This window comes from Salvelinus fontinalis, chromosome 21 (genome assembly GCF_029448725.1).
Source record: "Salvelinus fontinalis isolate EN_2023a chromosome 21, ASM2944872v1, whole genome shotgun sequence".
NCBI lineage: Eukaryota > Metazoa > Chordata > Actinopteri > Salmoniformes > Salmonidae > Salvelinus > Salvelinus fontinalis.
Window position 1 is genome coordinate 16,511,816 of NC_074685.1, and position 10,947 is coordinate 16,522,762.

At 41.9% G+C, this 10,947-nt stretch overlaps 1 protein-coding gene across 4 annotated transcripts in view; it reads right to left on the reverse strand.

Moving 5' to 3' along the window:
* LOC129818331 (erbin-like) overlaps nt 1-7,380 on the reverse strand; it is a 143,690-nt gene extending 136,310 nt beyond the window's left edge. The window contains exon 1 of one of the 4 annotated variants that reach the window (XM_055874113.1): nt 6,719-7,380. The gene's annotated coding sequence lies outside the window, so the exon portion shown is untranslated. The remainder of the gene's footprint in view (nt 1-6,718) is intronic. The other 3 variants (XM_055874114.1, XM_055874115.1, XM_055874116.1) reach the window with 3 other exon arrangements.
* Nucleotides 7,381-10,947: the final 3,567 nt, after the last annotated feature.

The following is a 10,947-nucleotide window of genomic DNA, read 5'->3' on the forward strand; positions in this document are numbered from 1 at the left end:
TCATTGTTGCCTGCCTTGTCAGTTGCTTGCAATGCAAAGGAAGCAATGAATCTCAAACTATTTGTTTTGAGAGCGAGACAGGAGACCGATCCATTTTACCTTATGGTTGTTAGTCATCATGAGCAAGGCAAAGGGGAAAATACACAGGGTGTGCTTACAACATTGTCAGTGACATAACAGTCTTGTTTTTAGTGTCTAGTAGGGCTGGGCGATATGGCCTGAAAATCATCTCAAACTTATGGGCAATTCACAATATACATCTCCGTTTTTTTAAATGTTCTCTCTAAATAAGTTTTGTTGTACAATTAAAATGGTCAAATCCACTGCATTTAAAACAGTCAGCTATAATCTAATGAAGTCAGAGCTTGTTAACTTATACCTAGGCCATACATCAGCCTTCCACAAACAATTGTTATTTTATCAAAATAGTTTAACCTGCTTTTTCACAATAATCCCTGATCTGGCTTTCAAGTCAATCTATGAAAATGCCCTTTTTGTCACAAATTTAACCAGAACCATGCACAATTCACATTCACTAATAATGACTACCTTATTGTAGTAGGCATTATAGAAAATAAAACACAGGTCTCATAAACAAATCTCTGAACAAAAATATAAAACACAATATGCAACAATTTCAAAGATTTTACTGAGTTACAGTTCATATAAGGAAATCAGTCAATAGACAATTAATTACCCATCCTCCCTCAGACGATCCCGCAGGTGAAGCCGCCATATTTGGAGGTTCTGCGGTGTGGTTACACATGGTCTGCGGTTGTGAGACTGGTTGCCAAATTGAAGAAGTGAACAATCAACTCTCTGGCAACAGCTCTGGTGGACATTCCTCTGCAGTCAGCATGCCAACTGCACACTCCCTCAACTTGAGACTTCTGTGGCCTTGTGTTATTTGACAAAACTGCACATTTTTTAGTGGCCTTTTGTCCCCAGCACAAGGTGCACCTGTGTAATGATCATGCTGTTTAATCAGCTTCTTGATATGCCACATCTGTCAGGTGGATGGATTATCTTGGCAAAGGAGAAATGCTCACCAACAGGGATGTAAACAAATTTGTGCACAAAATTATACTTCAGCTCATGAAACCAACACTTAACATGTTGCGTTTATATTTTTGTTCAATATGTTTCAAGTTTAGCCAATTCAGATTTATTTGCTAGCTACCAAGGTGGAACATTTGAATTGTTAAGAACACACCCCTTCTGTCTGTCTCAAACTGTTTGAACAGCATGCTAGCCTGTCCATTATGTTGATATATCACCCAGGCCTTGCTCCATCGATAGTCCTATTTTGGAAATGTCCTTTGATGTTCTTCTAAGTTGTTTTGCAACTAACCTATTGCTTGACATGCATGGGTTGTTAGAGAAATACCGGCCATCACAAGTTCTTTGCGATCGAGCATACAATATCATCTTCCTCAAATTGGAAATGTGCGAGTCTGCCAAAAATAGCCTACGATGTGTCCTCTGGAGAACTGTTTGTTGCGTTTTGTGGAAAGTCTTGTCAAATTCAAGTCAATTTCACATCAAATCTCTCCACTTAATCATTTTATACAGCTGGATATTTGCAGAGCCAGTGGAACTGGCATGAACAAAAGGTACACTAAGACTTTCTGGAATTTCAACAGTAAAACAATGTAGAATGAACAGTAAAATACCGTAAATTTGTTTTACAGCATTTATGCTGTAGATTGCACTGCATTGTGGGTAAAATGCTGAAAAAGACTTCACAGTAATTGGAAACCTACTGTAAAAACTAGTCTAAGATATTGTATTTCTTTACAGTAATTGCTTATGCCTACTGTGGATTTAAATGATCCGTTTCAGGCGCTAACCTCATGCTTTCGGGGGAGACATGAAGCTCAGACTATTTTAGTAAACCTTTTCTTGAAGCGGCTGTGAAGTGAAATAATATTTTCAGCAGCTGCTGGATAGGTACCTCTAAGCTAGCTTGCTCAAGTTGGTCTGCTCTAAATTGCTCGTAAATATATTTTTGTGCGAATTAGAAAAAGTGACAGGTATGGTTTTACCATTACTAGAGAAAATGACTTGTTTCTAGCAGTTCAAAATATATGACCCATAAATTACCGGCGCAACGTTTTTCCAGATTGACGGGCCAAAAAGCCGAAATTGAATGACCGGTGTTGTGAGGTGCCTACCAACCTCAGGTGAAACTGTAGCCTATCAGTGTTGTCTGCGGTAGTTAGTATCGTGAGAGAGAAAAATTCCCCTACCATGATTAGATAGTAGGATAGCAGCCTACTCAAGAAATAACTAATATTGGTAGCCATCTACATGTCACTATGATATAGTCTACTCAATGGGGAGAGAATGAATGGCAACAACCGTGTGACTCAGTTCACTCGGCTCTAAGCTGTGCGACATACATCATTGCTTTGCAGGCCAGGAGTGTCTGTATAGCCTCTCCCCGCTAACCATTTGTTCAATTTAAACATTGTTCCATATAATGTTACAGAACTAGTAAACCTGTTCATGATACCAGTACTATGCTAAACTTTGGTGGCACAGAAAAAAAGGAAAATCTGTGTCTGGTAAAATAATCAGTGTTATTGTGTAGGGTTTGAAGTAGGTGTATGTAAGTAGCGGCCTTATTTGTATTTGCTCAATGTCTCAATTGATTTCATAAACTACATTAGATAAACAGTGCATTCGGAAAGTATTCAGACACCTTGACTTTTTCCATATTTTGTTACGTTACAGCCGTATTCTGAAATTGATTATTTTTTCCAACCTTATAAATCTACACACAATACCCCATAATGACAAAGCAAAAGCAGGTTGACATTTTTGCAAATGTATAAAATACAAAAAAACTGAAATATCACATTTACATAAGCATTCAGACCCTTTACTCAGTACTTTGCTGAAGCACCTTTGGCAGCGATTACAGCCTTGAGTCTTCTCGGGTATGACACTACAAGCTTTGCACACCTGTATTTGGGGAATTTCTCCCAATCTTCTCTGCAGATTCTCTCAAGCTGTCAGGTTGAATGGGGAGTGTTGCTGCACAGCTATTTTCAGGTCTCTCCAGTCTTTTTACCCACAGAGTAACAGCCCTGGTGCACTCTGTCTCTCATTCTATTAATTATTTTTCTATGCTTATTCAAATTAAGGGTGAGAAGATGCTATGCTGACTTTTCTCACTTGGATGCTCTCCAGCGCAGTTGTTTCACGGCCTCTGAACCACCTTACCCTGAAAAGTTGCCCCTGATCACAGATCTAGGATTGTACACAATCCCAATTGAACTCCCTCTCCCACACACCCAGGCACACAATATCAATTTTATATCAATTCATTCTATTGTCAATACAGTTGTTACATTAAACAAAAATATAAACACATTACATTTACATTTAAGTCATTTAGCAGACGCTCTTATCCAGAGCGACTTACAAATTGGTGCATTCACCTTATGATATCCAGTGGAACAACCACTTTACAATAGTGCATCTAACTCTTTTAAGGGGGGGGGGGGGGGGGGGGGTTAGAAGGATTACTTTATCCTATCCTAGGTATTCCTTAAAGAGGTGGGGTTTCAGGTGTCTCCGGAAGGTGGTGATTGACTCCGCTGACCTGGCGTCGTGAGGGAGTTTGTTCCACCATTGGGGTGCCAGAGCAGCGAACAGTTTTGACTGGGCTGAGCGGGAACTGTACTTCCTCAGAGGTAGGGAGGCGAGCAGGCCAGAGGTGGATGAACGCAGTGCCCTTGTTTGGGTGTAGGGCCTGATCAGAGCCTGAAGGTACGGAGGTGCCGTTCCCCTCACAGCTCCGTAGGCAAGCACCATGGTCTTGTAGCGGATGCGAGCTTCAACTGGAAGCCAGTGGAGAGAGCGGAGGAGCGGGGTGACGTGAGAGAACTTGGGAAAGTTGAACACCAGACGGGCTGCGGCGTTCTGGATGAGTTGTAGGGGTTTAATGGCACAGGCAGGGAGCCCAGCCAACAGCGAGTTGCAGTAATCCAGACGGGAGATGACAAGTGCCTGGATTAGGACCTGCGCCGCTTCCTGCGTGAGGCAGGGTCGTACTCTGCGAATGTTGTAGAGCATGAACCTACAGGAACGGGTCACCGCCTTGATGTTAGTTGAGAACGACAGGGTGTTGTCCAGGATCACGCCAAGGTTCTTAGCACTCTGGGAGGAGGACACAATGGAGTTGTCAACCGTGATGGCGAGATCATGGAACGGGCAGTCCTTCCCCGGGAGGAAGAGCAGCTCCGTCTTGCCGAGGTTCAGCTTGAGGTGGTGATCCGTCATGTAAACACATGTAAAGTGTTGGTTTCATGAGCTGAAATAAAATACCCCAGAAATGTTCCATATGCACAAAAAGCTTCTTTTAAATTTTGTGCACAAATTTGTCTAAAATCCCTGTTAGTGAGCATTTCTCCTTTGCCTAAATAATCCATCCACCTGACAGGTGTGCCATGTCAAGAAGCTGATTAAACAGCATGATCATTACTCAGGTGCACCTTGTGCTGGGGACAAAAGGACACTCAAATGTGCAGTTGTCACACAACACAAAGCCACTGAAGTCTCAAGTTGAGGGAGTGTGCAATTGGCATGCTGATTGCAGGAATGTCCACCAGAGCTGTTGCCAGAGAATTGATTGTTAATTTCTCTACCATAAGCCACCTCCAACAATTTTATTCAGAGAATTTGTCAGTATGTCCAACCAGCCAACCTCTGACCATGTGTATGGCGTTGTGTGGGTGAGCGATTTGCTGATGTCAGCGTTGTGAACAGAGTGCCCAATGGTGGCAGTGGGGTTATGGTATGATTTGTTGTTAAATGTTACCAATTTGAATAAATTTATTTTATGTGCAAATGTATTGCTTTTCTTAGATTTAAATGTAATATCTGCTTCATGTTTTCCTTTTGCCATGGAAAAAATATCACAGAATCGTCAGATTGTTTTGGCTACCATATTATACTAACCAAAATGCAAATAGCCTACTTCCTTTATAGCAAGGCATGGTTAAAAGGAATCAATCCAACCAACAAGATCAGTCAAAAAACCCTCGAAAGGATCACTTGTCTGCTGCTGTATGTCAAAGAAATGCATTTATAAAGCCTTTTTACATCAGCAGATGTCACAATGTGCTTACACAGAAACCCAGCCTAAAACCTCAAAGAGCAAGCAATGCAGATGTAGAAGCATGGTGCCTAGGTAAAACTCCAGAGAAAGGCAGGAAGAAACCTAGAGTGGAATCAGGCTCTGAGAGTTAGCCAGTCTTATTCTGGCTGTGCCTGGTGGAGATAAGAGTACATAGCAATTACAGCCAGATTGTTCTTCAAGATGTTCATAGATGACCAGCAAGGTGAAATAATAATTACAGTGGTTATAGAGGATGCAATAGGTCAGCACCTCAGGAGTAAATGTCAGTTGGCTTTTCGTAGCAGAGCATTCAGAGGTCGAGACAGCAGGTGTGGTAAAGAGACTACCTGTAAGAGGATAGCAACCTCACAGGAAAGCTCTTTATGGGATGGCATTTTCCACAGTTGGCACACAATAATGAACAGCTCAGGTTGTCAGGTCAACAGGTTCACCTTTGGATAGTTCTAATAACCTGGAGGTGCTGTGGTGCAGTTGTGAAATTGATAATCCACAGTGAAGATGAGCCTACCAAGTGCCTCGAACATATCCTGTTAGATTCCTCACCTGCTAATTCTCTAGGCTCACTAACCACAAAAGTAACAAACCAGTAATGTTGTATTTATTTCAAGAAAATAAAGACAGCCTTTACTCCATAGACCTAAGCATAGGATGGCTCACAGGTAAAGCTAGTAATAGCCTATTTATCCAGGGTAAATACAAAAGGTTAACAAATAAGATTTGATAGAATTTTCACCTCCCACCAAGATCCCAGTCATTGCAGGGTTCTAATCATTCTAACTAGGTAGCTATAGTGAGAAAGTCATTAGATACGTTCTTATCACCTTCAGATACATCCGTCGCGAGATTAGCCTCACTGTCTCGGGTCAATAACACATGATCAAAGCCAACTGATTGAAGTTAGCTAGTTTGGATACTAGATAGCTAATCTTATTAACAAAGGGAAAAGTTAATTAAATGAAAATGCCAAGATGCCGAGTACAGCAGGATATCGGTCCTCGAATACGAACTGAAGGTGTGCGACACAGGAAGCGATGAACAACATACATTGAATCTCGTTAGCTACAGTTTGCTGGCCTCTTATTTCCGCATTATATTGATTGTTTATATTATATTGATTAGTCCTGTTTATTGACAATGTCAGATAATGAATTGGGCTGTAGGTTGGTAGCGTTCTAGCTAGCTATTAAAGTACCTAATGTCAGATAGCTTAACGTTAATGGAACGTAAACAGTAGTTACATTAACGACATTCCAGTGTAAGAAAACAAAACAAGTAAACGAGTAACGTTCATTGCCAGATTGTGATATTGCCACTTGTAAAACCATCAAACTATCTAGTTTGCTTTACCACAATAACCAACCAACGCCACTGCATTAGTAATTATTAGTTAGCCAACACCATTCGTAAGGAAATCCACCTGTAAAGAGTGCAAGCTAGCGAGAATACCCCCCCCCCCGGCTAGCGACCCGACTGGGTAACTAGCTTAAGCGTTTGTTCGCGACCACACACACTAGCCAACTGCTACCTATATAGCTACAGTGATAACGAGTGTCGTTAGACTTCACTTACCATACAATGGTGTCGATTTAGTTTCTCATTGGATATATAGTCCGAAAATGGTTAAATCCACGAACGTTTTAAACTGTAGAAATTCGCTGGCCGACAAGGTTTGTTTCTTCCAAGCATCCACTTAAACTACACCTAGCTAGCTAGCTGGCTAGCTAATCAGTCAGACGCATTCTTTCGCGAGACCAATCCCCTCAAAAGTTGTTTATTGTTCAGAGTTTGCGTCTCGCTGAAAAAGTGTCCAGTCAAACAATACATGAACAAAAAGCGATTACTAAAATCAACGGGGGAAATAGTTATCAAAAATAATTGTATTTGGGTAAAAATATAAAAACGAACATTAAAACTAAAAAGGAATCCAAAATGTCCACAACAGCCAAGGAAATACAGAAGGCAAAATAATAAAAAAAATCACCACATCAAAGCAGAATCCTTTCTTCTGAAGAACGCCGCACCCAAATGTTTCAGTCCTAGTCCCTTGTAATTCAAAAATGTATGCATACAACTCGTTTGTTGCAAGAACACAGCGTTGGCCACAGTCTACCGAGCCAACACCAGTGTATGTTGCTGTATCGTTGGCCCAATACGGCGACAACCTTGCATCTGAGTGCACTTACCTGATAGGCATGTTAATATAACCAATGAAAATTGTGTTTTAGTCGTTTGTAAATTATGTTCACCAATACGGTTTGTGGAGAGGTAGGACATATTTTAGTTGATTATTTGCTGCTATATTGATACTCACAATTATTTGGAAGGTTATTTTAACAACAGAAAATAATGTACATTTGGTATTGTGTGAACAAGACTTGTCTTAGCTCCAGTGAGAGACATGACATAGGGTACATTCACTCAGTGGAAGAATCTCTATTGCGCCTCCTCTCTCCTAGCCTCCTTCTCAAAACCCATTGGATGAGAAACCCAGAGGTCCCGCCCCTCTGATCTTCTCCTCCAATGGGTTTTGAGAAGGAGGCGCTGAGAGGACACGAGAAGATTTCAATTGAGATTATCCCAGAGTAAAGTGATGGTTGTGATGGAATGTTACAATAATAATTTGTCGCATGATCTAGATTTTTCCTCCCTTCCTTGACGTAATCACTGATACCATTTCAATAGATTAAAGTATTTTTTTTTTTTTTTTTTTTAACCGTTATTTTACCAGGTAAGTTGACTGAGAACACGTTCTCATTTGCAGCAACGACCTGGGGAATAGTTACAGGGGAGAGGAGGGGGATGAATGAGCCAATTGTAAACTGGGGATTATTAGGTGACCATGATGGTTTGAGGGCCAGATTGGGAATTTAGCCAGGACACCGGGGTTAACACCCCTACTCTTACGATAAGTGCCATGGGATCTTTAATGACCTCAGAGAGTCAGGACACCCGTTTAACGTCCCATCCGAAAGACGGCACCCTACACAGGGCAGTGTCCCCAATCACTGCCCTGGGGCATTGGGATATTTTTTAGACCAGAGGAAAGAGTGCCTCCTACTGGCCCTCCAACACCACTTCCAGCAGCATCTGGTCTCCCATCCAGGGACTGACCAGGACCAACCCTGCTTAGCTTCAGATGCAAGCCAGCAGTGGTATGCAGGGTGGTATGCTGCTGAAAAATGATAATGATGATACACTGCATAGCTTTCATCAATCCTTTATAGGGTCACATCAGTGATAGAGGACACGAGAAGATTTCAATTGAGATTATCCCAGAGTAAAGTGATGGTGGTGATGGAATGTTACAATAATAATTTGACGCATGATCTAGATTTTCCTCCCTTCCTTGACGTAATCACTGATACCATTTCAATAGATTAAAGTAATGATACACTGCATAGCTTTCATCAATCCTTTATAAGGTCACATCAGTGATAGCTTCAAGAGAGGAAGGAGGGAATGATGTAAGGAAATGGAAAAGGATCTTGGGCTGCTTTCTGATATTTTTTTCCACTAATTGGCCTTTTGACCAATTTCATTAATAGACCAATTAGTGGAAAAAAATTGGGCTGCCTGTCTGAACATAGCCATATTGGAACAGGGCCTTGTGAATAAATTATAATCATCTCTTGTAGGAAAAATGTCACCCATGTAAAGGTGTCCCGCCTGTGAAGATGAATTGGGGAATAAGGGTTGTTGTGACATGACATAAAAATTCTGAGGCTGACACGTCTATACATCAAATGTCGTCTACTAGACTAGTGCCTAGAAGGACTGGGATCATCCTAAACATTTGGTTAAATAAATGACTCCCAAATACAACAGAGCGACTGAAGACCATCAATGTAGCTACAAGTGCAATAGCATATACTGTATTTGAACGAATATGAACAGTATTTGAAAGAATATGATTTATACATCACCTCGTGGGCAAATTACATTACAAGAGAGGATTCTGTCACGATGTTCCAGCCTAGCCTAGCCTATTGGAAACCTAGTGGAAACCAATGGCCAGTTTACAAGACCCAGATTACATCTAACTCTGGACTGAAAAGCATGCCCAATTGAGAATCTCAATTGAAGTGCTTTTTAGTCGAGGAATATGCTTAATCTGGGTCTGGACCCTGGAAACTGTCCCAAATATACAATGGTCAGCGTAATGTGATGATGTATGATGTTTTGTCTCCCTCTTGTGGACACACAAATAACAATTGAGGTATGTCCAAGTATTGTCATCTTTTTGAGATACTGTACCTTTTCACATTGACTAATTAAAAATGATCATACTTTTGCAGTTGCCTTTTCTGTTCCCAGCTTTGCCAGTATATAAGACTATATAGTCATCAAATATCAAGGTAGGACAGAATTTCTCACACAAAAACAAGCCCTTTCATGTGAGGGAACACTCCTCCCACCTTACTACTAAATCAAATCAAATTTTATTGCGAGTGTACGAAATGCTCATGCTTCTAGATCCAACTGTGTAGCAGTATCTAACAGGTAATATCTAACAATTCCAAAAAAAGCCTAATACCCCCACACTCTGAGGGCCCTCACCTCCTCCCTGTAGGTTGTCTCGTCGTTGTTGGTAATCAAGCCTACCACTGTTGTGTCGTCTGCAAACTTGATGATTGAGTTGGAGGCGTGCATAGCCATGCAGTCGTGGGTGAATAGGGAGTACAGGTGAATAGGGAGTACAGTAGGGGGCTGAGAACGCACCCTTGTGCGGCCCCAGTGTTGAGGATCAGTAAAGTGGAGATGTTTTCTACCTTCACCACCTGGGGGCGGCCCGTCAGGAAGTCCAGGACTCAGTTGCACAAGGCAGGGTCGAGACCCAGGGTCTTAAGCTTAATGATGAGTTTCGAGGGTACTATGGTGTTGAATGCTGAGCTGTAGGCAATGAACAGCATTCTTACATAGGTATTCCTCTTGTCCAGATGGGATAAGGCAGTGTGCAGTGTGTGGACCTATTGGAGCGGTAAGCAAATTGAAGTGGGTCTAGGGTGACAGTTAGGGAGGCGGTCATATGATCCTTGACTAGTCTCTCAAAGCACTTCATGATGACAGAAGTGAGTGCTACAGGGCGATAGTCATTTAGTTAGCTTTCTTGGGAACAGGAACAATGGTGGCCATCTTGAAGCATGTGGGGACAGCAGACTGGGATAGGGATTGATTGAATATTTCTGTAAACACACCAGCCAGCTGGTCTGCGCATGCTCTGAGGACGCAGATAGGGATGCCGTCTGGGCCGGCAGCCTTGCGAGGGTTAACACGTTTAAATGTTTTACTCACGTCGGCCACGGAGAAGGAGAGCCCACAGTCTTTGGTAGTGGGCCGCGTCGATGGCACTGTTTTGTCCTCAAAACGCGCTAAGAAGTTGTTTAATTTGTCTGGAAGCAAGACGTCGATGTCCACGATGGGGCTGGTTTTCTTTTTTGTAATCTGTGATTGTCTGTAGACCCTGCCACATAGGTCTCGTGTTTGAGCCGTTGAATTGCGACTCCACTTTGTCTCTATACTGACACTTTGCTTGTTTGATTGCCTTATGGAGGGAATAACTACTCTGTTTGCATTCTGTCATATTTCCAGTCGCCTTGGCATGATTGAATGCGGTGGAATGTGCTTTCAGCTTTGCGTGAATGCTGCCATCAATCCATAGTTTCTGGTTAGGGAAGGTTTTAATAGTCACAGTGGGTACAACATCTCCTATACACTTCCTTACAAACTCGCTCACCGAGTCAGCGTTAACGTCAATGTTATTATCTGAGGCTACCCGGAACATATCCAGTCCACGTGAT